The sequence below is a fragment of the Salmo trutta genome, chromosome 13, assembly GCF_901001165.1.
Source record: "Salmo trutta chromosome 13, fSalTru1.1, whole genome shotgun sequence".
Taxonomy (NCBI): domain Eukaryota; kingdom Metazoa; phylum Chordata; class Actinopteri; order Salmoniformes; family Salmonidae; genus Salmo; species Salmo trutta.
Genome location: NC_042969.1, coordinates 65,674,813 through 65,684,749, shown reverse-complemented (window position 1 = coordinate 65,684,749; position 9,937 = coordinate 65,674,813). Strand labels below are relative to the sequence as shown.

General features: G+C 44.7%; 1 protein-coding gene across 1 annotated transcript in view; it reads right to left on the bottom strand.

Moving 5' to 3' along the window:
* Positions 1-9,937, bottom strand: part of pitpnm3 (PITPNM family member 3) — a gene marked incomplete in the record, with an annotated part of 144,179 nt that overhangs the window by 30,865 nt on the left and 103,377 nt on the right.

Genomic DNA, 9,937 nt, shown 5'->3' with positions numbered 1-9,937 from the left:
ACCCCAGGAGCTGAGAGAGAGAGGTCAGTGAGGAAAACTGTAAACAACTACACTACAGCCCAGATGGACCTAGTTACTCATCACCTTTATTTTTGGATGGATGTGTATGTTTTGTCCCGTAGACTGAAGGAGGAAACTTCCCCCGTGATATATATGGCTGTATCAGAGAACATGGACCAGTAGGATAGTCTTTACAAGACATGGCATACTCGTAGCAGATCACAGCAATAATATCATTCTTAGAGAGACAAGTGACTACTCCCTCTGTTCAATGATACATTTATGTTGAACTTCACAGGAGCCTCTCTGGAATAAAGAAGGAGAGTGGGAGGGAGAGAGAGAGATAGTATGAGAGAGTAATGAAGAGAAAAGAGCGAGACAGATATACTACAAGGGAAATGTGTCATCATTTCCTAGACATGTTGAGGCCAATGTATTTTCTCTTCATCCAATTCAATTCAACTGTTCATTCTACTTGTATTTGTTCCTTTCCCCTTATTTTAGCCTTTTCTTCCATTTCCTTTCCATTTGATATGTCTGTAATAGCTTGACAATATACTCTCTGTCTCTGGCAGCAGCATAACTAGGGCTCAGGTATGGTTGGCATGGACACAGTACAGCGTTGTTGTTTTTTGTAATGAAAGGCTGTAGTAAAGGCTATCTGTAGTATAGGTTATATGAGTGCATCCACATTGTTCCAATCAATTCTCCAGCTCTGGCAACATTATCATTAGCCTTCTGTAACAACTATGCTATGGTGTACTGTACTGTAGACAGAAAGAGGGAGGGGAAGAACAAAGCCAGTGAATTGAGTGTAAAAAAGAAAAGAAAAGCCTTGACATAGCAATATCCATAAAAGCAACCCAATAACAATATCCAATATCCTTCGGTGTGAGTCCCAAATGGCACCCTATTCTCTATATAGTGCACTACTTTTGACCAGGGCCCTTTTCAAAAGAAGTGCACTATAGGGAATAGGGTCCCATTTGTGATGGAGACAGTCTGTTGTCGGTCTGTCCTCTGTCTCAGTTACATGTAAGGCTCTTGCAGTATAGCATGGTAATCTATCTCATTACATTTAACATTGACTCTGAAAGGAACAGACAGCCTTGAGTGTCTACCTGGAGAACGTTCCATTAAGCACAGGCATATTTAAGGAGAGGTCTGTGTGTGTATGATCAAATCAAATGTTATTTGTCACATGCGCCGAATACAACAGGTATACAACCTTACAGTGAAATGCTTACTTACAAACCCTTAACCAACGATGCAGTTTTAAGAAAATACCTAAAAAAAATTAAAAAGTAAGAGGTAAGAAACACTAATAATTAAGTAGCAGCAGTAAATAACAATAGCGGGGCTATATACAGGGGGTACCGTTACAGAGTCAATGTGTCAATGTGGAGGCTATATACAGGGGGTACCGTTATGGAGTCAATGTGTCAATGTGGAGGCTATATACAGGGGGTACCGGTACAGAGTCAATGTGTCAATGTGGAGGCTATATACAAGGGGTACCGTTACAGAGTCAATGTGTCAATGTGGAGGCTATATACAGGGGGTACTGGTACAGAGTCAATGTGTCAATGTGGAGGCTATATACAGGGGGTACCGTTAGAGTCAATGTGGAGGCTATATACAGGGGGTACCGTTACAGAGTCAATGTGGAGGCTATATACAGGGGGTACCGTTAGAGTCAATGTGGAGGCTATATACAGGGGGTACTGTTACAGAGTCAATGTGGAGGCTATATACAGGGGGTACCGTTAGAGTCAATGTGGAGGCTATATGCAGGGGGTACTGTTACAGAGTCAATGTGGAGGCTATATACAGGGGGTACTGTTACAGAGTCAATGTGGAGGCTATATACAGGGGGTACCGTTAGAGTCAATGTGGAGGCTATATACAGAGGGTACCGTTACAGAGTCAATGTGGAGGCTATATACAGGGGGTACTGTTACAGAGTCAATGTGGAGGCTATATACAGGGAGTACTGTTACAGAGTCAATGTGGAGGCTATATACAGGGGGTACTGTTACAGAGTCAATGTGGAGGCTATATACAGGGGGTACTGTTACAGAGTCAATGTGGAGGCTATATACAGGGGGTACCGGTACAGAGTCAATGTGTCAATGTGGAGGCTATATACAGGGGGTACCGGTACAGAGTCAATGTGTCAATGTGGAGGCTATATACAGGGGGTACCGTTAGAGAGTCAATGTGGAGGCTATATACAGGGGGTACCGTAAGAGAGTCAATGTGGAGGCTATATACAGGGGGGTACCGGTACAGAGTCAATGTGGAGGCTATATACAGGGGGTACCGTTACAGAGTCAATGTGGAGGCTATATACAGGGGGGTACCGGTACAGAGTCAATGTGTCAATGTGGAGGCTATATACAGGGGGTACCGTTATGGAGTCAATGTGGAGGCTATATACAGGGGGAACCGGTACAGAGTCAATGTGGAGGCTATATACAGGGGGTACCGGTACAGAGTCAATGTGTCAATGTGGAGGCTATATACAGGGGGTACTGTTACAGAGTCAATGTGGAGGCTATATACAGGGGGTACTGTTACAGAGTCAATGTGGAGGCTATATACAGGGGGTACCGTTAGAGTCAATGTGGAGGCTATATACAGGGGGTACCGTTACAGAGTCAATGTGGAAGCTATATACAGGGGGTACTGTTACAGAGTCAATGTGGAGGCTATATACAGGGAGTACTGTTACAGAGTCAATGTGGAGGCTATATACAAGGGGTACTGTTACAGAGTCAATGTGGAGGCTATATACAGGGGGTACTGTTACAGAGTCAATGTGGAGGCTATATACAGGGGGTACCGGTACAGAGTCAATGTGTCAATGTGGAGGCTATATACAGGGGGGTACCGGTACAGAGTCAATGTGTCAATGTGGAGGCTATATACAGGGGGTACCGTTAGAGAGTCAATGTGGAGGCTATATACAGGGGGTACCGTAAGAGAGTCAATGTGGAGGCTATATACAGGGGGTACCGGTACAGAGTCAATGTGGAGGCTATATACAGGGGGTACCGTTACAGAGTCAATGTGGAGGCTATATACAGGGGGTACCGGTACAGAGTCAATGTGTCAATGTGGAGGCTATATACAGGGGGTACCGTTATAGAGTCAATGTGGAGGCTATATACAGGGGGAACCGGTACAGAGTCAATGTGGAGGCTATATACAGGGGTACCGGTACAGAGTCAATGTGTCAATGTGGAGGCTATATACAGTGGGTACTGGTACAGAGTCAATGTGTCAATTTGGAGGCTATATACAGGGGGTACCGGTACAGAGTCAATGTGGAGGCTATGTACAGGGGGTACCGGTACAGAGTCAATGTGGAGGCTATATACAGGGGTTACCGGTACAGAGTCAATGTGTCAATGTGGAGGCTATATACAGGGGGAACCGGTACAGAGTCAATGTGGAGGCTATATACAGGGGGAACCGGTACAGAGTCAATGTGGAGGCTATATACAGGGGGTACCGTTATAGAGTCAATGTGGAGGCTATATACAGGGGGAACCGGTACAGAGTCAATGTGGAGGCTATATACAGGGGGTACCGGTACAGAGTCAATGTGTCAATGTGGAGGCTATATACAGGGGGGAACCGGTACAGAGTCAATGTGGAGGCTATATACAGGGGGTACCGGTACAGAGTCAATGTGTCAATGTGGAGGCTATATACAGTGGGTACTGGTACAGAGTCAATGTGTCAATGTGGAGGCTATATACAGGGGGTACCGGTACAGAGTCAATGTGGAGGCTATGTACAGGGGGTACCGGTACAGAGTCAATGTGGAGGCTATATACAGGGGGTACCGGTACAAAGTCAATGTGGAGGCTATGTACAGGGGGGTACCGGTACAGAGTCAATGTGGAGGCTATGTACAGGGGGGTACCGGTACAGAGTCAATGTGGAGGCTATATACAGGGGGTACCGGTACAGAGTCAATGTGTCAATGTGGAGGCTATATACAGGGGGTACCGGTACAGAGTCAATGTGTCAATGTGGAGGCTATATACAGTGGGTACTGGTACAGAGTCAATGTGTCAATGTGGAGGCTATATACAGGGTGTACCGGTACAGAGTCAATGTGGAGGCTATGTACAGGGGGTACCGGTACAGAGTCAATGTGGAGGCTATATACAGGGGGTACTGGTACAAAGTCAATGTGGAGGCTATGTACAGGGGGTACCGGTACAGAGTCAATGTGGAGGCTATGTACAGGGGGTACCGGTACAGAGTCAATGTGGAGGCTATATACAGGGGGTACCGGTACAGAGTCAATGTGTCAATGTGGAGGCTATATACAGGGGGTACCGGTACAGAGTCAATGTGTCAATGTGGAGGCTATATACAGGGGGTACTGGTACAGAGTCAATGTGTCAATGTGGAGGCTATATACAGGGGGTACCGGTACAGAGTCAATGTGGAGGCTATATACAGGGGGGTACCGGTACAGAGTCAATGTGGAGGCTATATACAGGGGGTACCGGTACAGAGTCAATGTGGAGGCTATATACAGGGGGTACTGGTACAGAGTCAATGTGGCTATATACAGGGGTACCGGTACAGAGTCAATGTGTCAATGTGTCGGGGATGTGTAGGGTTGTTAAAGTGGCTATGCATAGATAATAACAGAGTAGTAGCAGCGTGGGGGGGTGCAAACATTCTGGGTAGCCATTTGATTAGCTGTTCAGGAGTCTTATGGCTTGAGGATAGAAGCTGTTTAGAAGTCTCTTGGACCTAGACTTGGCGCCCCAGTACCGCTTGCCGTGCGGTAGCAGAGGGAACAGTCTATGACTAGGGTGGCTGGAGTCTGACGATTTTTAGGGCCTTCCTCTGACACCACCTGGTATAGAGGTCCTGGATGGCAGGAAGCTTGGCCCCGGTGTGTGTGTGTGTGTGTGTGTGTGTGTGTGGTGTGTGTGTGTGTGTGTGTGTCTGTGTGTGTGTGTGTGTGTGTGTGACTATATTCCTGTGTGTTTGCATGTCTGCATATCAAAATATGTTATTGTGAGCCATCGTCTATCAGCTCGGACCTTAAAGGATGTCTACTGTCATTACGCAATCCATTCCTGTGAGGTTAACTCTTTGTGTGTTGCTGCCGCTGTGACCTTTAGTGGAGCGTTTAAACAAAGCATTGGATGCTCCTCCACACTATCCGGCTGTCAGTCTAATTTCCCCTGTCTGTAAGGGACTGGCAGCCGCAGCAGAATAGCAACTCCAGGCTGCTTTTCCAGGCAGGCGTGTGGGGGAATCAGGTGGAGCTAATATAGGCCTGTGGTTATGGTGGCCAAGAAAAACTAACCGTTTAGACTGGTCTTTTTATAGGCATGGGGAAAGGTGGCAAGGATGGTCACATACATATTCACAGTGTCACACAGGGCTGAGTAAATGTTGGAATGTAAACAATCAGCATACTACAGTGTGTGCCTATGAGAGAGTGAAATTAAGGTTCTGTTGTATGGCAATTAGTGTAGAAGATGTGACTGGGTGTGACAGATATTTTCCTTCATCTGTTGTATCCTTTTACAAATGCATGTACGCAAGCACATGAATGGACCCACGTGCACACACACACACACACACACACACACACACACACACACACACACACACACACACACACACACACATACACACAAACACACTAGGGTTTCCATTAGCCTATCAAAAAAACGAAAAGCTGATAAATAAAACTGGTGCCAGCCAACGGTCAGGGAGAATAATAAAAATCCAATTGCAAAATAATGCTTTTTATCCTATTCATTGTTGGAAAAACCTGTCAATGGAAATATATTTGACCGGTCATCCTTATCGGTCTATAGGTTCATTTGCATAATTTTGTGGAATTCAATTGGCGCGTGTGTATTTTTGTTAGTCGTTTATCACACGAGCACAGTGTACAGATACAGAGCCTATGAGCTGCTACAGCTATTCAAACAGCTCATGTTGCTGCTAGAGTGAAACGTGCTTTTATAAGCCCAATGATTGCGTAACCATTCTAAATGCAATCACGTGTTAAAAATGGTTTTGATGGCCACAATTAAAAATAGCTACTAAAAAGAGCTTTATTTGTCAATTGAAGTGCGCTTACCATTTGCCATTCAAGTGCATATACGAAACGGTAGGGAGGTTTCTTTCTCCAGTAGCCAATGGCACAATTCTAGTCATATTAGCAATCCATGCTAGTTGTTGCATCTTTAGATCTCCCCTTTTCTAAATGTTCTTGCATCGTTGAGTTGCATGTATGGTTAAGAGGAATAACCATAATCTAAATGTTATTTTGTCATTCTGAACACCATTACGCACCCAATGCATATGGATACAGTACATTTCTCAAATGCCCTTTAAATGAAAATGCTGCAGGCTGTAACGCCCTGGCAATAGAGAGGGGTTTTTTGTTCTTTATTTTGGTTAGGCCAGGGTGTTGTTTCTTTGGTTTGGCCGTGTGTGGCTCCCAATCAGGCACAGCTGCAGTTCGTTGTTGCTGATTGGGAGTCACACATAAGTAGCCTGTTTTTCCTTTGGGTTTTGTGGGTGATTGTGTTCTGTTAGTGTGTTTTCCTGACAGGACTGTTTTGCTGTCGTCTTTGGTTTATTTTTGTCAAGTGTTCTCTTTTTCAATTAAAATTCTAATGATGAACACATCCTCCGCTGCACCTTGGTCTAATTCTGACGACGGCCGTTACACAGGCCAAATGTCTGACACCACATTCTACTAACCCTGACACAACACATGCGCACGAGCGCACGCACGAGCGCACGCACGAGCGCACGCACGAGCGCACACACGCACACACACACATCTTCTATTTTTAATGAGCCCCGTTCCATCTACTCTCAGTGGAGCCCTCATCCTCTGTCACTTTAGTGTTAGTGGGGACTTTCACAGCACACTGCACACAGACAGGGGACTCTGACTGTGACACACTCTCTGTTGAGAGAAAGAAACAACACCAGGTTTTAACAATGTTTGCTGGAGGAGAAACAGAGGTTGAGAGAGTGACAGAGAGAGAGAAATATAGATGAGAGAGAAAGAGAGAGAGAGAGATGATTGAGACTCTGCATGCAGAGTTCTGCAAAAACATCTTCCGTGTACAACGTAAAACACCAAATAATGCATGCAGAGTAGAATTAGGCTGATACCTGCTAATTATCAAAATCCAGAAAAGAGCCGTTAAATTCTACAACCACCTAAAAGGAAGCGATTCCCAAACCTTCCATAACAAAGCCATCACCTACAGAGAGATGAACCTGGAGAAGAGTCCCCTAAGCAAGCTGGTCCTGGGGCTCTATTCACAAACACACCCCACAAAGCTCTAGGACAGCAACACAATTAGACACAACCAAATCAAGAGTAAACAAAAAGATAATTACTTGACACATTGGAAAGAATTAACAAAAAAAACAGAGCAAACTAGAATGCTATTTGGCCCTAAACAGAGAGTACACAGTGGCAGAATACCTGATCACTGTGACTGACCCACACTTAAGGAAAGTTTTGACTATGCACAGACTCAGTGAGCATAGCCTTGCTATTGAGAAAGGCTGCCATAGGCAGACCTGGCTCTCAAGAGAAGACAGGCTATGTGCACACTGCCACAAAATGAGGTGGAAACTGAGCTGCACTTCCTAACCTCCTGCCCAATGTATGACCATATTAGAGACACATATTTCCCTCAGATTACACAGATCCACAAAGAATTCGAAAACAAACCCGATTTGGATAAACTCCCATATCTACTGGGTGAAATACCACAGTGTGCCATCACAGCAGCAAGATGTGTGACCTGTTGCCAGAAGAAAAGGTCAACAAGTGAAGAACAAACACCATTGTAAAAACAACCAATTTTTATGCTTATTTACAGTTGAAGTCAGAAGTTTACATACACATTAGCCAAATACATTTTAACTCAGTTTTTCACAATTCCTGACATTTAATCCTAGTAAAAATTCCCTGTCTTAGGTTAGTTAGGATCACCAGTTTATTTTAAGAATGTGAAATGTCAGAATAATAGTAGAGAGAATGATTTATTTCAGCTTTTATTTCTTTCATCACATTCCCAGTGGGTCAGAAGTTTACATACACTCAATTAGTATTTGGTAGCATTGCCTTTAAATTGTTTAACTTGGGTCAAACATTTCGGGTAGTCTTCCACAAGCTTCCCACAATAAGTTGGGTGAATTTTGGCCCATTCCTTCTGACAGAGCTGGTGTAACTGAATCCGGTTTGTAGGCCTCCTTGCTCGCACACGCTTTTTCAGTTCTGCCCCAAATGTTCTATAGGATTGAGGTCAGTGCTTTATGATGGCCACTCCAATACCTTGACTTTGTTGTCCTTAAGCCATTTTGCCACAACTTTGGAAGTATGCTTGGGGTCATTGTCCATTTGGAAGACCCATTTGCGACAAAGCTTTAACTTCCTGACTGATGACTTGAGATGTTGCTTCAATATATCCACATCATTTTCCTCCCTCATGATGCCATCTATTTTGTGAAGTGCACCAGCCCCTCCTGCAGCAAAGCACCCCCACAACATGATGCTGCCACCCCCATGCTTCACGGTTGGGATGGTGTTCTTTGGCTTGCAAGCCTCCCCCTTTTTCCTCCAAACATGACGATGGTCATTATCTTTATGGTCATCATCTTCACAAGGTCCTTTGCTGTTGTTCTGGGATTGATTTGCACTTTTCGCACCAAAGTACGTTCATCTCTAGGAGACAGAACGCGTCTCCTTCCTGAGCGGTATGACGGCTGCGTGGTCCCATGGTGTTTATACTTGCGTAGTATTGTTTATACAGATGAACGTGGTACCTTCAGGCGTTTGGAAATTGCTCCCAAGGATGAACCAAGCAGACTCTCAAGCTGTGTTAGGTTGGATGGGGAGCGATGCTGCACAACTATTTTCTGGTCTCTCCAGAGATGTTCGGGTTGAGGTCCGGGCTCTGGCTGGGCCACTCAAGGACATTCAGAGGCTTGTCCCGAAGCCACTTGTAACGATTGCAGTAGTGGGTGTGGAGTCAGGCGCAGGAAACAGGAGTAGTTGCTAACGGGCTTTTAATGAATTGCACCGTAAAAGAAAAGTACACCCACGAAAACACAACTGGGTGTGATCCAACAAACACAATGATCCAATAACACGTACCACTGCATAAACAACAGTGGACAACAGAAAGTAAGCCCGCACACAGAACAGGTGGGGAAACGGGCTTAAATACTCAACTAAACACTAATCATATACAGGTGCAAACAATCAAGACAAAAACAACAGAAAAGGGAAAAAGGGATCGGTGGCAGCTAGTAGGCCGGTGACGACGACCGCCGAGCGCCACCCGAACAGGGAGAGGAGTCACCCTCGGCAGGAGTCGTGACACCACTCCTGCATTGTCTTGGCTGTGTGCTTAGCGCTGTTGTCCTGTTGGAAGGTGAACTTTAGCCCTACAATTTCTTTTCTGAGGTCTTGGCTGATTTCTTTAGATTTTCCCATGATGTCAAGCAAAGAGGCACTGAGTTTGAAGGTAGGCCTTGAAATACATCCACAGGTACACCTCCAATTGACTCAAATGATGTCAATTAGCCTATCAGAAGCCTCTAAAACCATGACATCATTTTCTGGAATTTTCCAAACTGTTTAAAGGCACAGTCAACTTAGTGTATGTAAACTTCTGACCCACTGGAATTGTGATACAGTGAAATAATCTGTCTGTAAACAATTTTTGGACAAATGACTTGTGTCATGCACAAAGTAGATGTCCTAACCGACTTGCCAAAACTAAATTTTGTTAACAAGAAATTTGTGGAGTGGTTGAAAAATGAGTTTTAATGACCTAAGTGAATGTAAACTTTGACTTCAACTGTATTTTCCCTTTTGTTCTTTAACCATTTATACATCGTT